Source organism: Cupressus sempervirens, chromosome 7, assembly GCF_028749045.1.
Source record: "Cupressus sempervirens isolate cs-2001-9-10 chromosome 7, ASM2874904v1, whole genome shotgun sequence".
NCBI classification, from domain to species: domain Eukaryota; kingdom Viridiplantae; phylum Streptophyta; class Pinopsida; order Cupressales; family Cupressaceae; genus Cupressus; species Cupressus sempervirens.
In genome coordinates, this window is record NC_143124.1 from 371,562,763 (window position 1) to 371,578,041 (window position 15,279).

The window sequence follows — 15,279 nt, forward strand, 5'->3', positions numbered from 1 at the left end:
ATTAGGGGATGGGAGAGAGTGTGAAAATGTGAGAGAGAGTAGGGGGTGGTAGAGAGAGTAGAGAGGGAGAGAGTGAGAGAGAGAGAGAGAGAGAGTGAGAGTGAGAATGAGAGAGAGTAGGCAGTGGGAGAGGGATTGGGAGAGCGAGAGGGAGTGAGAGATAGAGTAGGGGATGGGAGAGGAGAGAGAGGGGGGATGGATGTGTTTGTGAAAGAGAGAGAGTAGGGAATGGGAGAGGGGATAAGGAGACAGAGAGAGAGTAGGGGATGGGAGAGAAAGAGAGTAGGCAGTGGGAGAGGGAGTGGGAGAGGGAGAGAGAGAAAGGATGGGAGTGTGTGTAAGAGAGAGAGTAGGGGATGGGAGCAAGTGTGAGAGTGTGAGAGAGAGAGTAGGGGTGGAAAAGAGAGACTGAGAGTGGGAGATGGGAGAGAGAGTAGAGAGGGAGAGAGTGAGAGAGAGAGAGAGAGAGAGTAGGTGGTGGGAGAGAGAGAGGGGGAATGGGAGTGTGTGTAAGAGAGATAGAGTAGGGGATGGGAGAGAGAGAGTAGGCAGTGTGAGAGGGAGTGGGAGAGGGAGAGAGAGGGGGGAATTGGAATGTGTGTAAGAGAGAGAGTAGGGGATGGGAGAGAGAGGAAGTGTGAGATAGACTAGGGATGGCAAAGAGAGTATAGGGTGGGAGAGAGAGATTGATAGTAGGGGATGGAGAGAGAGAGTAGAGGGTGGGAGAGAGAGAGTAGGCGATGGGAGATGGAGTGAGAGAGGGAGAGCAAGAGAGAGGAGGATGGGAGTGAATGTGTGTGAAAGAGAGAGAGTAGGGAATGGGAGCGGAGGGAGAAAGAGGGTAGCTTGAGAGAGAGTAGGGGATGGGAGAGAGAGAGAGTAGGTGATGGGAGAGGGAGTGGGAGATAGAGAGAGAGGGGGGATGGAAATGTGTGTGTGTGTGTGAGAGAGAGAGAGAGAGAGAGAGTAGGGGATGGGAGAGAGTGTGAAAATGTGTGAGAGAGTAGGAGGTGGCAGAGAGAGAGTAGAAAGGAAGAGAGTGAGAGTGAGAGAGAGAGAGTAAGAGTGAGAGTGAGAGAGAGAGTAGGCAATGGGAGAGGGGGAGAGAGAGGGAGAGAGAGTAGGTGGTGGGAGAGGGAGTGGGAGAGGGAGAGAGAGGGGGGTGGGAGTGTGTGTAAGAGAGAGAGTAGGGGATGGGAGAGTGTGAGAGAGAGTAGGAGGAGGTGGCAGAGAGAGAGAATGCAATGGGAGAGAGTGAGAGTAGGGGATAAGAGAGAGTGTGAGAGAGAGTAAGGGGATGGGAGAGAGAGTGAGAGTAGGGCATGGGAGAGAGAGAGTAGAGAGGGGGAGAGAGAGAGAGATAGTAGGTAGTGGGAGAAGGAGTTGGAGAGGGAGAGAGAGGGGTATGGGAGTGTATGTGAGAGATTTAGAGAGTAGGGGATGGAAGAGGAGAGAGGGTGAGAGAGAGTAGGCAGTGGTAGAGGGAGAGAGAGAGTAGGCAGTGTGAGAGGGAGAGTGAGAGAGAGAGTAGGGGATGGGAGAGAGAGAGAGAGAGGGAGAGAGAGTAGGGGTGGAAAAGAGAGTATAGGGTGGGAGAGAAGGATTAAGAGGAAGGGATGGAGGGGGAGAGAGAGTACATGATGGGAGAGAGATTGAGAGTAGGGGATGGGGGAGACAAAGAGAGTAGGCGGTGGGAGATAGAGTGGGAGAGGGAGAGAAGGAGAGAGGAGGATGGGAGTGCATGTGTGTGAAAGAGAGAGAGTAGGGAATGGGAGAGGGGGGGGAGAGAGTAGCTCAAGAGAGAGTAGGGGATGGGAGAGGGAGAGTAGGCAATGGGAGAGGGAGAGAGAGAGGGGGGATGGAAATGCATGAGAGAGAGAGAGCAGGGCATGGGAGAGTGTGAAAATGTGAGAGAGAGTAGGGGGTGGCAGAGAGAGTAGAGAGGGAGAGAGAGAGAGAGAGAGAGAGAGAGAGAGAGAGAGAGAGAGAGAGAGAGAGAGAGTAGGTGGTGGGAGAGGGGAGAGAGAGTAGAGGATGGGAGAGAGAGACTAGGTGGTGGGAGAAGGAGTGGGAGAGGGAGAGAGGGGGGATGGGAGTATGTGTGAGAAATCTAGAGAGTAGGGAATGGGAGAGGAGAGAGGGTGAGAGAGAGTAGGAAGTGGGAGAGGGAGAGAGAGAGTAGGCAGTGGGAGAGGGGGAGAGAGAGTAGGTAGTGGGAGAGGGAGAGCGAGAGAGAGAGAGTAGGGGATGGGAGAGGAGAGAGAGAGAGAAAGAGAGAGTAGGGGATTGGAGAGAGATTAGCCTGAGAGAGAGAGGGGATGCGAGTGTGTGAGATTAAGAGAGTAGGGGATGGGAGAGGATACAGAGTGAGAGAGTAGGGGATGGGAGAGAGAGAATAGGTGATGGGAGAGGGAGAGTGAGAGAGAGCAGGCGATGGGAGAGGGAGTAGGAGAGGGAGAGTGAGAGAGAGAGAGTAGGGGATGGGAGAGGAGAGAGGGAGTAGAAGATCGGGGATGGTGGGATAGGTAGAGATGTGTTTTGACATTGTGTTTATGCACTATAGTGTGTATGCACTACACATTATGTCAAATCGCCCAGAAATGGTAAAAAAAACAAGTTTGGGTCCCATTTCATCCATTCTTTGCTTTTGGTCTGTTGTGCATTCTATTGTTCTAATAGAAAACACAGGTTTCAACATAGCAAACACTATTTGAAGACTTTTTCAATATTTTTTGTATAGAAAAGGTTAGTGTAATCCTTTTTAAATATTGTTTGTTGATATATAGATACATATTTGATTATAATTTGACATATTGTTCAATATATAGTGAATTCTTTGAAATTTGTATGTTTGAATGAAATGTTATTTCGAAATGGTTAGAAATTTGACAAGTTGTTTGATATATATTGTGTATTCATTCAAATAATTGTAATTTTTATATGTATTTGAATGATTTGTAATTTACACATTGTAAGTAATTTAGATGTTTGAATAATTTGACATGTAGAAATCATCATCTTGCCAAGGAAGAAACCAAAAAATCAAACAAATGAAGATAGGGAGAGAGATTTGGAAATTAAAAGAGATAAAATGAAACTACTATGTGGACAAAGAAAATTGCAAAGCAGTAATGAAGAATTGACTTTCAAAGAGCATCAAGAACCACCGATACAAAGAAACAAAGAGGAAGAATTGGAAAGACAAAGAGAACGAATGAGACTATTACGCTCAAAAACACAATTGAATTGTGAAGCTACACCATCTTCCAATGTTGGAGTCATATCATCCTCTCATGTTGAAGAGACACTAATTTGTAGATCCAATGATGTACACAATCCATCATGTCATGTTGAAGACACAACATCAACACATCAAGTAGGTGATATTCCATCTTTTGCATCTTATTGCAAAGGCACATCATCTTCGGTTAAAGGCATGCAATACACTCAACTTTATGTTGATGTTCAAAAGTTTGAGGAAATGGAAGAGATTATAACACCTTCTAGAATTCATTTTAGAAGACCAAAATATTTGATTGATTGATACTAACATTTTGAAATCAATGCCTAACAAGATTAACAAGTGTACTTGTCAAAGAAAAGTTAATCATATGTGGAGATTATTTTTTGAAGAATTAAATATTACAGGTCATTTCCAATTATTTGTTGAAATCATGAGGAATTTTAAATTTAGGCATATCATGAAGATTCTTGGGCTAAGAACGATGGATGATTTAAATGAAAAAAGAATTGTAAAGAATCTAATGAGTGCTTATGACAAAGTGGGTTCTAAATCACACACCAAAGATAGTAATATCACAAGACAAGTACTTACATTGACAATAGTAAGTAGCCAAATGAAGAAAACTCGACTCATGAGAAAGACATGCAAAACATTAAAAATTGGTAGAGGTACTCTAAGGAGAGCCATGGTAAGGCATTAGAGATTGGAAGATCCAACAAAAAATGAATTATGGACATTTAGGGGTAGACTACCGCGAAAGGATAAACAAATTAGTGAAGCTTTGAAATCATTGATTGAAGATTTTTGAAAAAATAACACATTTGTTTCCCCTAATCAAAGAGATGTTATAACAAGGAGGATTGGTAGCCAAAATCACAACTTAGATGTGAAACATTTTTTGGACTCTACTTAGGCACATTTTTTTGCAAAATTTATTGGTATGTATCCTCAAATTTTAATAAGTCAAAGATTTGTTGAGATGGGTAAACGTTTTTATGTCAAGATAAATCACACACACATTTTCTAACCATTTTGATGTTTTTAGGCATATATGTGTGTTTTTGCATTCTATGTCTATTTTGTAGGATTGTGACATGAAAGAGCTACCGAGATCTTCAAGGGAATTCATATCCAACATTTTATGTGAAATAGGGGATGACCAACAATTTTACAAGACATCATGCTTGGATGGTACATGCTTATTGTGTGGTTCTTTGCAACTTTTATCAACTTGTGAACATATGGATAGTACACATGCAATTGGAAATGGAATAGTGGATTACGAAATATTCAAGACAATGACATATGCTCTAAAAGATGGGAAACAAGGTAAAAGATGTGATTTAGTCATTGAAAATATTTCAGTGTATGAGTTCATGAAGATTTTTTGTGAAAAGATTATTTACTAGTATGCAAGGCACACACATGGAGCTTGATGGCTAGATTTTCAATTCAAGTTGTGCAAGGATATGTTTCCATTGGATACCATGTTTTTGTTGTAGACTTTGTAGAGAACTACACACTACAACCACAAAATGAGCTACAAGCAAAGTATTATACTTCTCAACAGGTTTCCATATTTGTTCACATAACATTCATGCATTCACCTACAAGTACAAAAGATGATAGGAAGATTTTGAGGGAGTACCATTTTTACATCAATGATGATCAATTACATTCTATAGAGTTTGTACAAGGTTGTTTTCAAATATTTTATGGAGATTTGGCTAATAGGGGCATCGCATATCATCAACACATTATTTGGTTAGACAATTGTGCATCTCAGTTCAAGAATGCACAAATGTTCTATTGGTTGAGTAGGATGCATAGGTTGTGTAGAATTCAATATATGTGAAATTCCACAGAGGCTGGTCATGGAAAGGGAGAGCACGATGGTGTAGGCGCATGCATCAAAAGAGCCTTAGCTCATGAAGAAAAAAAAGTACAAAGATGGAGCAATATTGACAAATGCAAAATTCATCATCTAGGGGTGTAACACTACAATGGGTCTAGTTAAGGAAGGTGAGTCTATGGTTCATAGATTTTCTTGGTTGATAGATAATACTAACATTGCACCATCTTAGGATTATTGCACACCAATAGGATCCAGTGAGTTGCACTCTTTTAGAAGCTTTGATGCACGTTCATGGAGTATCCACACACAAAAAATGGCATGCTATTGTCCATCATGTGTAGAGGAAAATTGGAATGATTGTGAGTCGACAGAATTGGTGGACAAATGGGATATATGGGTTTTGGACCCAATTGACACCTATTGGCCCCCACAAGCACTGGAAATGGTACAAATGGATTTGTCTATTGACTTTGATTGCTTGTCTAATCTAGTGCAACCTGGTAATATATATCTTTATAATTTCAATATGTAACTTTATAACTTTCATCGAAGTATTTTCTAAATTAATGACCGCATTTTGTACATTTATCACATTAGGCCATGTTTTTGCTATTATTGTACTAGAAGACAATGAAGAAGGGAGAGATTATTATTTGTGTCATTGTCTCCAAGCCAAACAAAAATTGGATCACTCTATTATAGATGGTGAAGGTTTAGAGTACCATGTCCGTGCAGTGGTTGTAACTAACACATGGCTTAGACGATATTCTATAGAGAACCCTAACTTGTGGTTATTCAAGCATTGGCAAATAGAGAGGAAGATTCTTCATTATTCAAACCTTTTTCTCACATCAAATGTCTACTTGATAAAATATGGTGGAAAACCACATAATAAGATTCTTTGGAAAGTTTGCGAGACAGACCATGAAGCAATACTTGAGACATTAAAATGTAGAGCAGATCTAGTTGGCTCATTAGATTGAATAGGGAGAGAGGGAGAGAGAGAAAGAGTGATCAATTGGATCCAAATACAATGTTACAACCTCTCCAAAAAGACTATCCACATGACAAGGTGCACCGTATTGTTATGATGTGTAAGTCATGAGCTAAGTTTAAATCATAGATTTTATGTTTTGATTTGTTTAGAATCTAGATACATTATTTGAACTTATATTAGATTCTTTAATAGGACCTTTTTTCAGATTACTCATTTGAATAAGTGAAAGTTTAGAATTTGTTGTTTAGATCAAAATGTAATGAAAGAACACAAAAATTGTTAGAATGTGAATGCTTTGTGATTAAAATCATGATTGTGTGCATGTAACCAGAAACTTCAAATTGGCGAAAGGAAGGATACAACAAGAGAAGTTTCCAAGACCCATCAAGCTATGTTCAGTGAGCCACTTGATCATTGCCAGAAGCTCAAAAAAATAATTATTTGCATTTGGAACATTGTTACCAATAATGATATTATGACTAACATGCTTTTATCTTTTAATAAAAATTAGGAGGAATCTAGTGGTTCAAATGTTGAAAGTGAGTCTTCTAATAGAGGGACATTTAGGGGTAGAAGATCCAATGGTAGAGGAAGGTCTAGTGGAGGAGGGCTTAGTGTGTTCATTGGTAAGTGCTTTACTTGTAACCAAGTAGGAAATTAGTCCTTTAGATGCCTTGAAAAGAACAAACAAGGATATTACATTTATTTGGTTCTGTTCCTTCTTATAATTTTTATTTCCTTATGTGTTTTGGTTTCAAATTTGAAAACAAGACACTCTCATGTGTCCTTTCTTAAATTATTGATGTAGTGTCACAGCAAATATTTCTTTTCAAATCTATTTCTTTCTAGAGTTGATCAATATGAAATATAGTTAGTATATTCTAAAACAAGTAAGAGAACCTAGAAATTATTTATCCATGATCACCACGAGATGACCATCTCAAAAGTGTTTATTGAGCTCATTTTCTTGCCTACAAGACTAATACTTCCTTATCCTTATAAATATTGGATTTGATTGTAGTTTCAATATTTGGTAGCTCATTACCAAAGTATTAGAATAAGGGTTGAATATCAAATTAAAGCCATTTTTTACTTATAAAATTCAAATATTAAAAAACAAACGACTATGATTACTTTTTTGATTAAAATTCAAATATTTAAATGCAAATTTTCATGATTTTGATTACTTCTTGGGGGTTCTTTTTGAATCTTCTAAGTTGAGAAGCATTTCAAATGGATTGAGTAAGACCTAGCAACAATTTCCAATTTCTTTTGAATTTTTTAAAACTTAATCAAAGTCATTGTTTTGCACATTTACATAACAGTCACAGTTTTCAATACTTTTACCTAACAGTTATATTGATCTCTTTAATGTATAGGATCCATTTCATGGGATCAAGGGCCTTGAGACCATGAAATGGAAATGATTAACCTTTTATTATATAAATCTAACATTTTATACACAGAGAAATGCATGGGAATGTGATCATAATATGAAATAGCGAAGAAATCAACATGGAAATGGTGGTTAGGTACAATAGCAGGAGTTCTAGCCACATGAAAGGAATATTTTGTGATTTGGATTGAGTCTTATATGACCAATGTAAAGTTTTATGATCAACCCATAAGATCTAGAAGTCTGGGGAAGGGTGATATTGGTGATACCCTAGATTTAAGGGTTTGAAAGAAGGTAATTTGGGATTTTGGGGTTGTAGGTCTGAGATAGATTGCTTATGGAATTGGGGGTTTTATTTCATGAATGATTACTATTGAAAGTTACAAGGTTTGGGAGTCTATTATACTGGGAGTTTCTTTGTTAAATTAGCCATTTTCATGCTAAAAAATAGGGCATCAGTCAGAAATAGGGGTGTTGGTCCAAAATTGATGTAGAGTGCAATAGTCAAAGGCTTAGTCTAAGGACAATTCTCTCAAATCACCAAATATGAAAATATGACTCCAAAGTGTTTCAAACACCCTTTACTAACTGCAACACACTTATATCAACCTCAAGAGCAACAATCCAATCCCTAAACACAATTTTCCAACTTTCATGCAAGTTCTAACAACCTATTCACAAATAGGGCTAGAAGGGCTAAAGGTGAGAAATTGCTGCATTTGACATAACCACACATCCAATACCTATTCTAAGGGTGGAAATAAGAAGTTTTTGACAACCCCAATAATATCCCAAAAGAGAAAATTCCAATCTATTCCAACACTCCACTAATTTGCCTAAGTACATAGACCTAAATGAGCCCCTTTAGGCTTGGTTTTGAAAGGAAGACTAATGAAAGTGGTGCATAGACAAGAGCTAGGTCTTTATAACTCCAAGTGGTAATCAAGAAATTACCAATCCACCTTTTATTTGGTTACTTTCCTTTAGATACAACTTTAACAATCAAATTCCTTCAATTTTAGACCAAATACATACAAATATTTGGCCTAGGCCTTGTAAGCAAAATTAAATCCCTTTGGTTTTTTAACTCATATTTTTTGGATATGAAAGTACACTCTTGAGGCTTCCATTTGCATTGGGTTTTGTGCCATTTGAACTATAAAATTATGATCTGTATGTCCATTTGCAAAAAACCTTGCTGAACCTAGGGTTTTTGAGCAGTTTTGAAAGAAAATGATGTAATTTTTGATAGAGATCACCAATTAAGTTGAAAACAAGTGAATTGGATAGGGAAATCAACCAAGTTACTCCTAAGACCATTCAACTACCCTTCCCAATCTGTACAACATGTGGGAAAATGAAAATGCAAAAGTTTTCAGCCAAAAAATGAGTAAATTCTATTGAAATCAACAAAAATCCGTACATCAACCAACCTATTCTGCTCGTAAGGTTGGATCATACATTTATAAGCATTTTTGACCAATAAATTTCCTAGGGAATAGTTATAATCAGTTCAAACTCCTTCATTAGTAGTATGCAACTTTTAATCAAGAATTGCTTAGCAACTTTTTGTTGCATTTGTAATTTTTATTGAAATTGACTATGTAGGACCTCTAAACTATTCTAGGATCCTTATTAACCTCACCTAAGGTATTTCCACCTATTACCTAATTACTTAATGCCCTATATGCCTTGGGGAGTAATGGTTTATAGAGTTACCAAATGAACCTCAAGCCTTTACAAATAGGCTTATAACATCATGAAATTATTCCTAACATCCTAAAACCTTATTGTCTTGCTCATGAATCTTTTAGGAAGGTGGTGTAGTGAAGGATCCTTGTGGAATGCCCCATGATGACCTTGAGTTCCTTGCATCAAAATGACCATATGAAAGGTTTTGGTATGTTTTAGTACTTTGAAAAGGGTGTCTAGAAATGTAATTATTCTGTCAAGTGCTTTGGATAAAGTTTAAGTTATTTAAAATTTTGTGCTACTGGAGGGCTACTAATTTGTCAATTAGGTCTCTTAAGATACCTTGGAAGAATTAGGTATTAGGATTTGGTTCTAGCCAAGTGGATGGTCAAATCCAATTAAATACACATTATATAACTCATAAAAGTCTTATTTAACCCTTGGTTAAAGCCTTTGCATTTTTCAAGTTATTTTGAGTCATATGGAGTTTGTAGGTGTTTTTGGCAACTTGGATAACTTTCTTGCTTGAAGAAGTTTGGAATTGGAGTTATCCTTGGGGATCCAAAGGTGTGGATTTCAATGGGTTAAGCCTTTTGAATTATTATCCTTTGATAAAAGATTGAGTGGGTTGGTTATTTTTTTAGTTACACTTGAGGAAGATATAAGGGCATTGTTTCAAAGCAAAGGGATAGTTATTTATTTCTACATCAAATAATTGGTTGAACATTGACCTCTACGTCACTTAAGGTACCATCTCTACTTATAATTGAACAAACTACATCGTTCACTCTCTACATAAACTATGCTAATTCTTCATTTGTAGGTCACCAAAGAAGAGGGCTAATAAAGTCAAAGCACTAGTGATAAAGGGTGAGATGCCAAAATCATCTGCGAAATAGTATTATCAATTCACATCCTCAATGTTTATTAGTTCTTTTTGTTCAAGTACCATTGTGTGTTAATCATATATAATATATAGACAATCAATTTACTCTTCCATAAAATGGTTCCTATGTTAACATCTTTTACTATATTTCTTGATTTTTTTCTAGCATTTAATGTGATTGAAATATTGGTTTGTAACTAAAGGAGGACAAAGAAAAAAGAGTAAACAAGTTGCATCTACGAACACAACTACAAATAGAAGTGGAAGAAAATATAAGGGAGCTAAGGAAGTAAAAACTATAACAGATTAGGACCAAATAGGGATATCATTAGATACATGTGCAAGGAGTTCAAATGATGAACCTTTGGTATGTAAACTCCAAAACACAATTTTTGGTTTTAAACTAAACTTGAGTATGCATTTGACTTATTTATCTTGAAAATGAAGAATGCATGGAGGTCATGTGCACACACTGATTAGTAGACTTTGGGAGTCGAGCTTCACTTCAAAAATATATGAAGAACATGCATAGGTATTAGAAACTTCTCAGATTGCTTAACATACCCATCACCTTTAAAAATAGTTTCTACGAAGACAATACAAGGCATTTCACAAGACATTGCAGTGATCTTTCATAGCACTACCTTCCTAAGTGGGTCATGATGGAGGTTACAATGTTTTAGAATGTTAGGACTACTTTCAAGTTGATATCAGCCCATTTGTAAAGGCTTGAGACTCATTGGTGTTTCTATAAATCTTGAGTCCTTAAGACCTATAGGGCATTTAGTATCTAGGGAAATAGGTAGAAATACCTTAAATAAGGATAATTTAGGTCCTAGTGTCCTTAGGATAAACTGGTCTTTTTAATAGGTTAATAAGTCTATTTAAATGATTTGGTAAAGTTTCATCACTTAGAAATTTCAAAGATTCAAAAGTTACAAAGGTATATAAATTTGAATTTTCAAATTATAACAGTCATGGACATTTAGGAGGGAATTAGTTTCTTTATTGCATTAAGCCAAATTAAACCATTCAAACAATTGGGATTGGTTGGGGTAGTTGATAGGAGTTTATTAAATGTTTCACAAATCCATTGTACGGGCAGCGAATCCATGGTAGGGACTGCTACAACAAATTGAATAAAAAAATTCTAATTTCTTGCAAAGTTAATGAGTTTTTTGGTATGATTCAAAGTTCTTATTGATTGGATTTCCTTGGAAAATATTTTGATCATTCATATTTCATCTCTTTGAATTCTTTCATGTTCTAAAAGCCCTAATACAATCACTGTTAATCATTTTGGTACTATTCAGTCTTTGGAAAATCTGATTTTAAGACAGTTTTGTGTAGATTTCACACTATGAATGTCATTGTATGAATGTAGCACTCTAATTCTCATAGAATGAAATCTTATTGAAAAAAATAGTATCATTTTAACATGTATAGTATCTTACTAATCTTGGAAATGCAAGTTTCATTAATTTAGGCGGTGATCACTATAAAGAAGACTAAGAATCTAAGTGAATTTGGAGGATAGGCTAAAGGTTAGATTGTTTTGGCCAAACAAGGGAACTATTTTATGATGGAATGTGTATAAAAATGTTTTATAAACGGTGTTCCAACCTTTATTTGTTGTAGGAAACTTTGGGAAGCATAACATTGAGGAAGCTCTAAATTTAAGGGTTTTGAGGGCACAATTTGGGGCTTTGGTACCTAGAAACCTCTTGGAGTCAAATTGACTTCATATTACTTTGATTTGAACCTATTTATGACACTATGAAAATAATTGGAGCTTGGGAGTTAGAATGGTTAGCACTTCCTTTGTAAATGCATGAGAATTAGGCCTTAAAAATATAAGAAATAGTGAAAATAGTCATATACCTTCCAAAGCAACCTACTCTATACTTTTGGTATGTTAAGTTACTCTATAAAGGGTACACAAATATATAATTTATTTTCCTAGTTTTTTGGAAAAAATTGAAGAAAAATCCTTGTGAGTGCTTTTGTAGGGCTACAAGGCATGCTATTAGGCCTAGTTTGAGGAATATTGAAGTTTTTGTGTCTAAACCATTAAAGAAAGTTTTGGTGTCTAAAATTATTCAAGTACCTTGAATTTCATATTTTAGGGCTATCATATCACATCATCAGACTTGTTAGTGGATAATTTACCATTTCACTTATTGAAGGCACTTTTGGTCACTAGATTCAATTGTGCATTTGATTGAGTCTGTATTTGGACCTTTGATCCACCATATTCTACCCTACAAGTGGACTCCACTCTGCATGCCCAACCCTCAAACCTAGGGTGCTCAACCGACTTAGATCAATCACAACTTCTTAGGGACTCCCATTCTTCAATAGGCCTAAAAAGGCAAACTCTCCCTAGATGGGTTTAGAAATCAACTTTCCTGATAGAAAAGGTTTTTATGGACCTAATATCTCAAAAACACCCAACTTTAAAGTTCTCAAACCCCCAACAACTGATTTGCATAATTGTTAACAACATTTCTAATAGGGCTAATCGTAGCTTTCTTGGTCAAATTACCAAACTTTGCAAAGGGCCACACTATATTTTCACCTCTTTAGACACCCTTTAACCACCTCTTAAAGATTCCAAAAGATCACACTTTGACTCTGTTCCAACACAACTAACAACCACTTTGAGTCACAGACCTAATTGGCCAGATTAGGCTGGGTTAAAAAGGAAGTATGAGTAAATGGGTTCATATACCTAACTCCACCCCTTGAAACTCTTCTTCACATCCAATTAATACTCCTAGACCCTTCACCTTGGTCAAATCAATCAATTTGGAAGCCTAAACCTTCTTTCTTCTTCAAATCTAGACTAGACATATAGCAATGTTCAGTCTAGGGCTTGTTGGTAAAAATAGATAACTTACACCTACAATTCTGAATCTCTACCATCTTGAAGTACCGTTTCCTAACTTACATTCCCCAAAGTGGCATTGAAATCTCATGGTGGAATTGCAAGTTAGGAGGCCATCTTGAAGAAACCCTCAGATTTAGGGTAAATCTAACCAACCTCTACAAAAACTGATGTAACTTTTGTTGTAGATAAGATAAAGACTTTAAAGAAAATGTAATGGAACACTAACTCAATCATATATATAACCATACCAAACTTTCACTCCTATAGGCCATACAAAATTGAAACAATAGAGAAAAAAGCATAAATTTTGAGTTTTATTTCAATGTTTGTTGTTCACCCATCTGTAAAATGGGGTTCTCCTCATGTGAAAACCTTAAATAGATGTCCTCCAATGGTCACAACCAATTATCAACACTAAAACTAATCATTTTCAACACTAATCAACAAGAACACTAAAATATTAAACTCAATCATAACAAAAGATAGATTATTATACTCAAACTAATCATGAAAAACACTAGCTCATTGGTCAAGTTGATCACAAATAAGTACATATATCTAGTATGGTTGGATAGATTTATGAAAATTATTTTTTTTACACTTAGAATGAGGTTCTAATTCACTATACAACTCAAGATATTCCCATTTTACTAACTGTTGTCCCCATTTTGTGTCTTTGCCTAGGGTTTCATCTATTTTCCCTCATATCTTGAGATTCCACCATGGGAAATTAATGACCCTTGGTGGAATCTGAGTTAGGACAATGTTTTTTATGTTCCTTTTGGTTTTAGGTCAAAAGAATGAGGCTGGAGAGAAAAACTTGATGCCCTAGGCATGCAAGATCCATGTGCATGCTAGAAATTCGTAGCAACATCTTCCATAACTCACTACAAAGAAGGTTTCAAGGCTTAAAAATTGGTTTTTGATCATCTTACATGATCCCCCTCATGTTCCAATTTCTAGATTGAATTTTTGCTCAAGGGGTAGGGTACTTCCTTTTTTAATAGATGCCTAATTTCCTACATTCCTAAGTGAGCCTTAAAAAACTCAGTTGTTGCATACTTCTTTTGAGATCCCAAGGCTTTAGTATGTTGTATAAAACCAAAAAGGGTATCCAAATAAGTGATTCTTTTCTTTGGTTTGTGAGGATATGTTTTTGATTTTCCATGTTCAACGCTACAAGTCTAGTCTTGAGTTTGTGAAGCAATTAGCCAATGAAAGTTGCATAGTTTGAATCTAATGTTGGATTCATGTTAGTTTTGACCTAAATAGACCCTTTACATGCTTGGAAGTCACGCCTGGTCCTTATTTGTAGTTGTGGAGTTTTGTGTCAAATAAGCCTTGTGATGCCCTTAAGACCAACTATTGATTAGTTGTCTTTGTAATAGGTTTTCCTTGTGATTGGAGATTCCTAGGAGTGGTTGGGTTGCAATAACCAATACCATCTTATCAAGCACTTGTGATAGGTGTTTTGGGCTGATTGGATTAACAACAACACTCATTGTTCCTTAACCTTCAATGAAGAGGATTCTAGGAACCTTGTCCATTCCCACTACCTGTTCCATTGCATCAAAGTGGTATTAGAGCCATGTCTCTTACTAAAGAGGAAGAAATACCTTTAAGGAGGAGAAATCTAAGGTTGTAGACCTTGATCCATTTGTGATGATGTAAAAAGAGAAAAAATGCATAAAATTTTGTCCTCTTACATAAAATGCTGTCCTCTTGCATTTTTCTCCACATTTTTTCATAACATCAAGAAAATAAATTGAATATTAGGATACCCATTTTTCTTCTCTATAACATATCAAAAGATGAGATATGGTTGTTTTGGACCAAGTCTCTGCTGTTATAGTATGGGCCACCTTTTAGGTATAAAAACGAGCAATATAGGTATTTTTCAAGGAAAATTTTTTTTTTTATGTTTCTTAAAAGGTTATAAAGGTCCTTAGGGTCATTAGGTTAAGTTTTAGGCATCTAGGAGTTAAGATGTCAAAAATTGCAAAAGTTGTCAAAGCAAAATTGCAGAAATGCTGACAACTTTGCAAGAGTTTGAGAATTGGTGAAGGGCTAAGCATTTGGAAATAAGTTATTTTACTATTTCCAAACTTTTTCCAAGTTTTAGAATTTGAATCAAGCAAAAAATGTAAAAATTGCACTTTTTGTGCAAAGTTGCATTGTTGAAAGTTGTAAAAGTTGCTAAAATTTGCAACTTAGTGGAAAAAGGGTCGTGAGATCAAATTATACATTCCATTAGCTCCATGTGGCTAGAGAAACCCTATCCCCAACCTCATCCTATCCCTTTGAGTGCTTGAACATTCT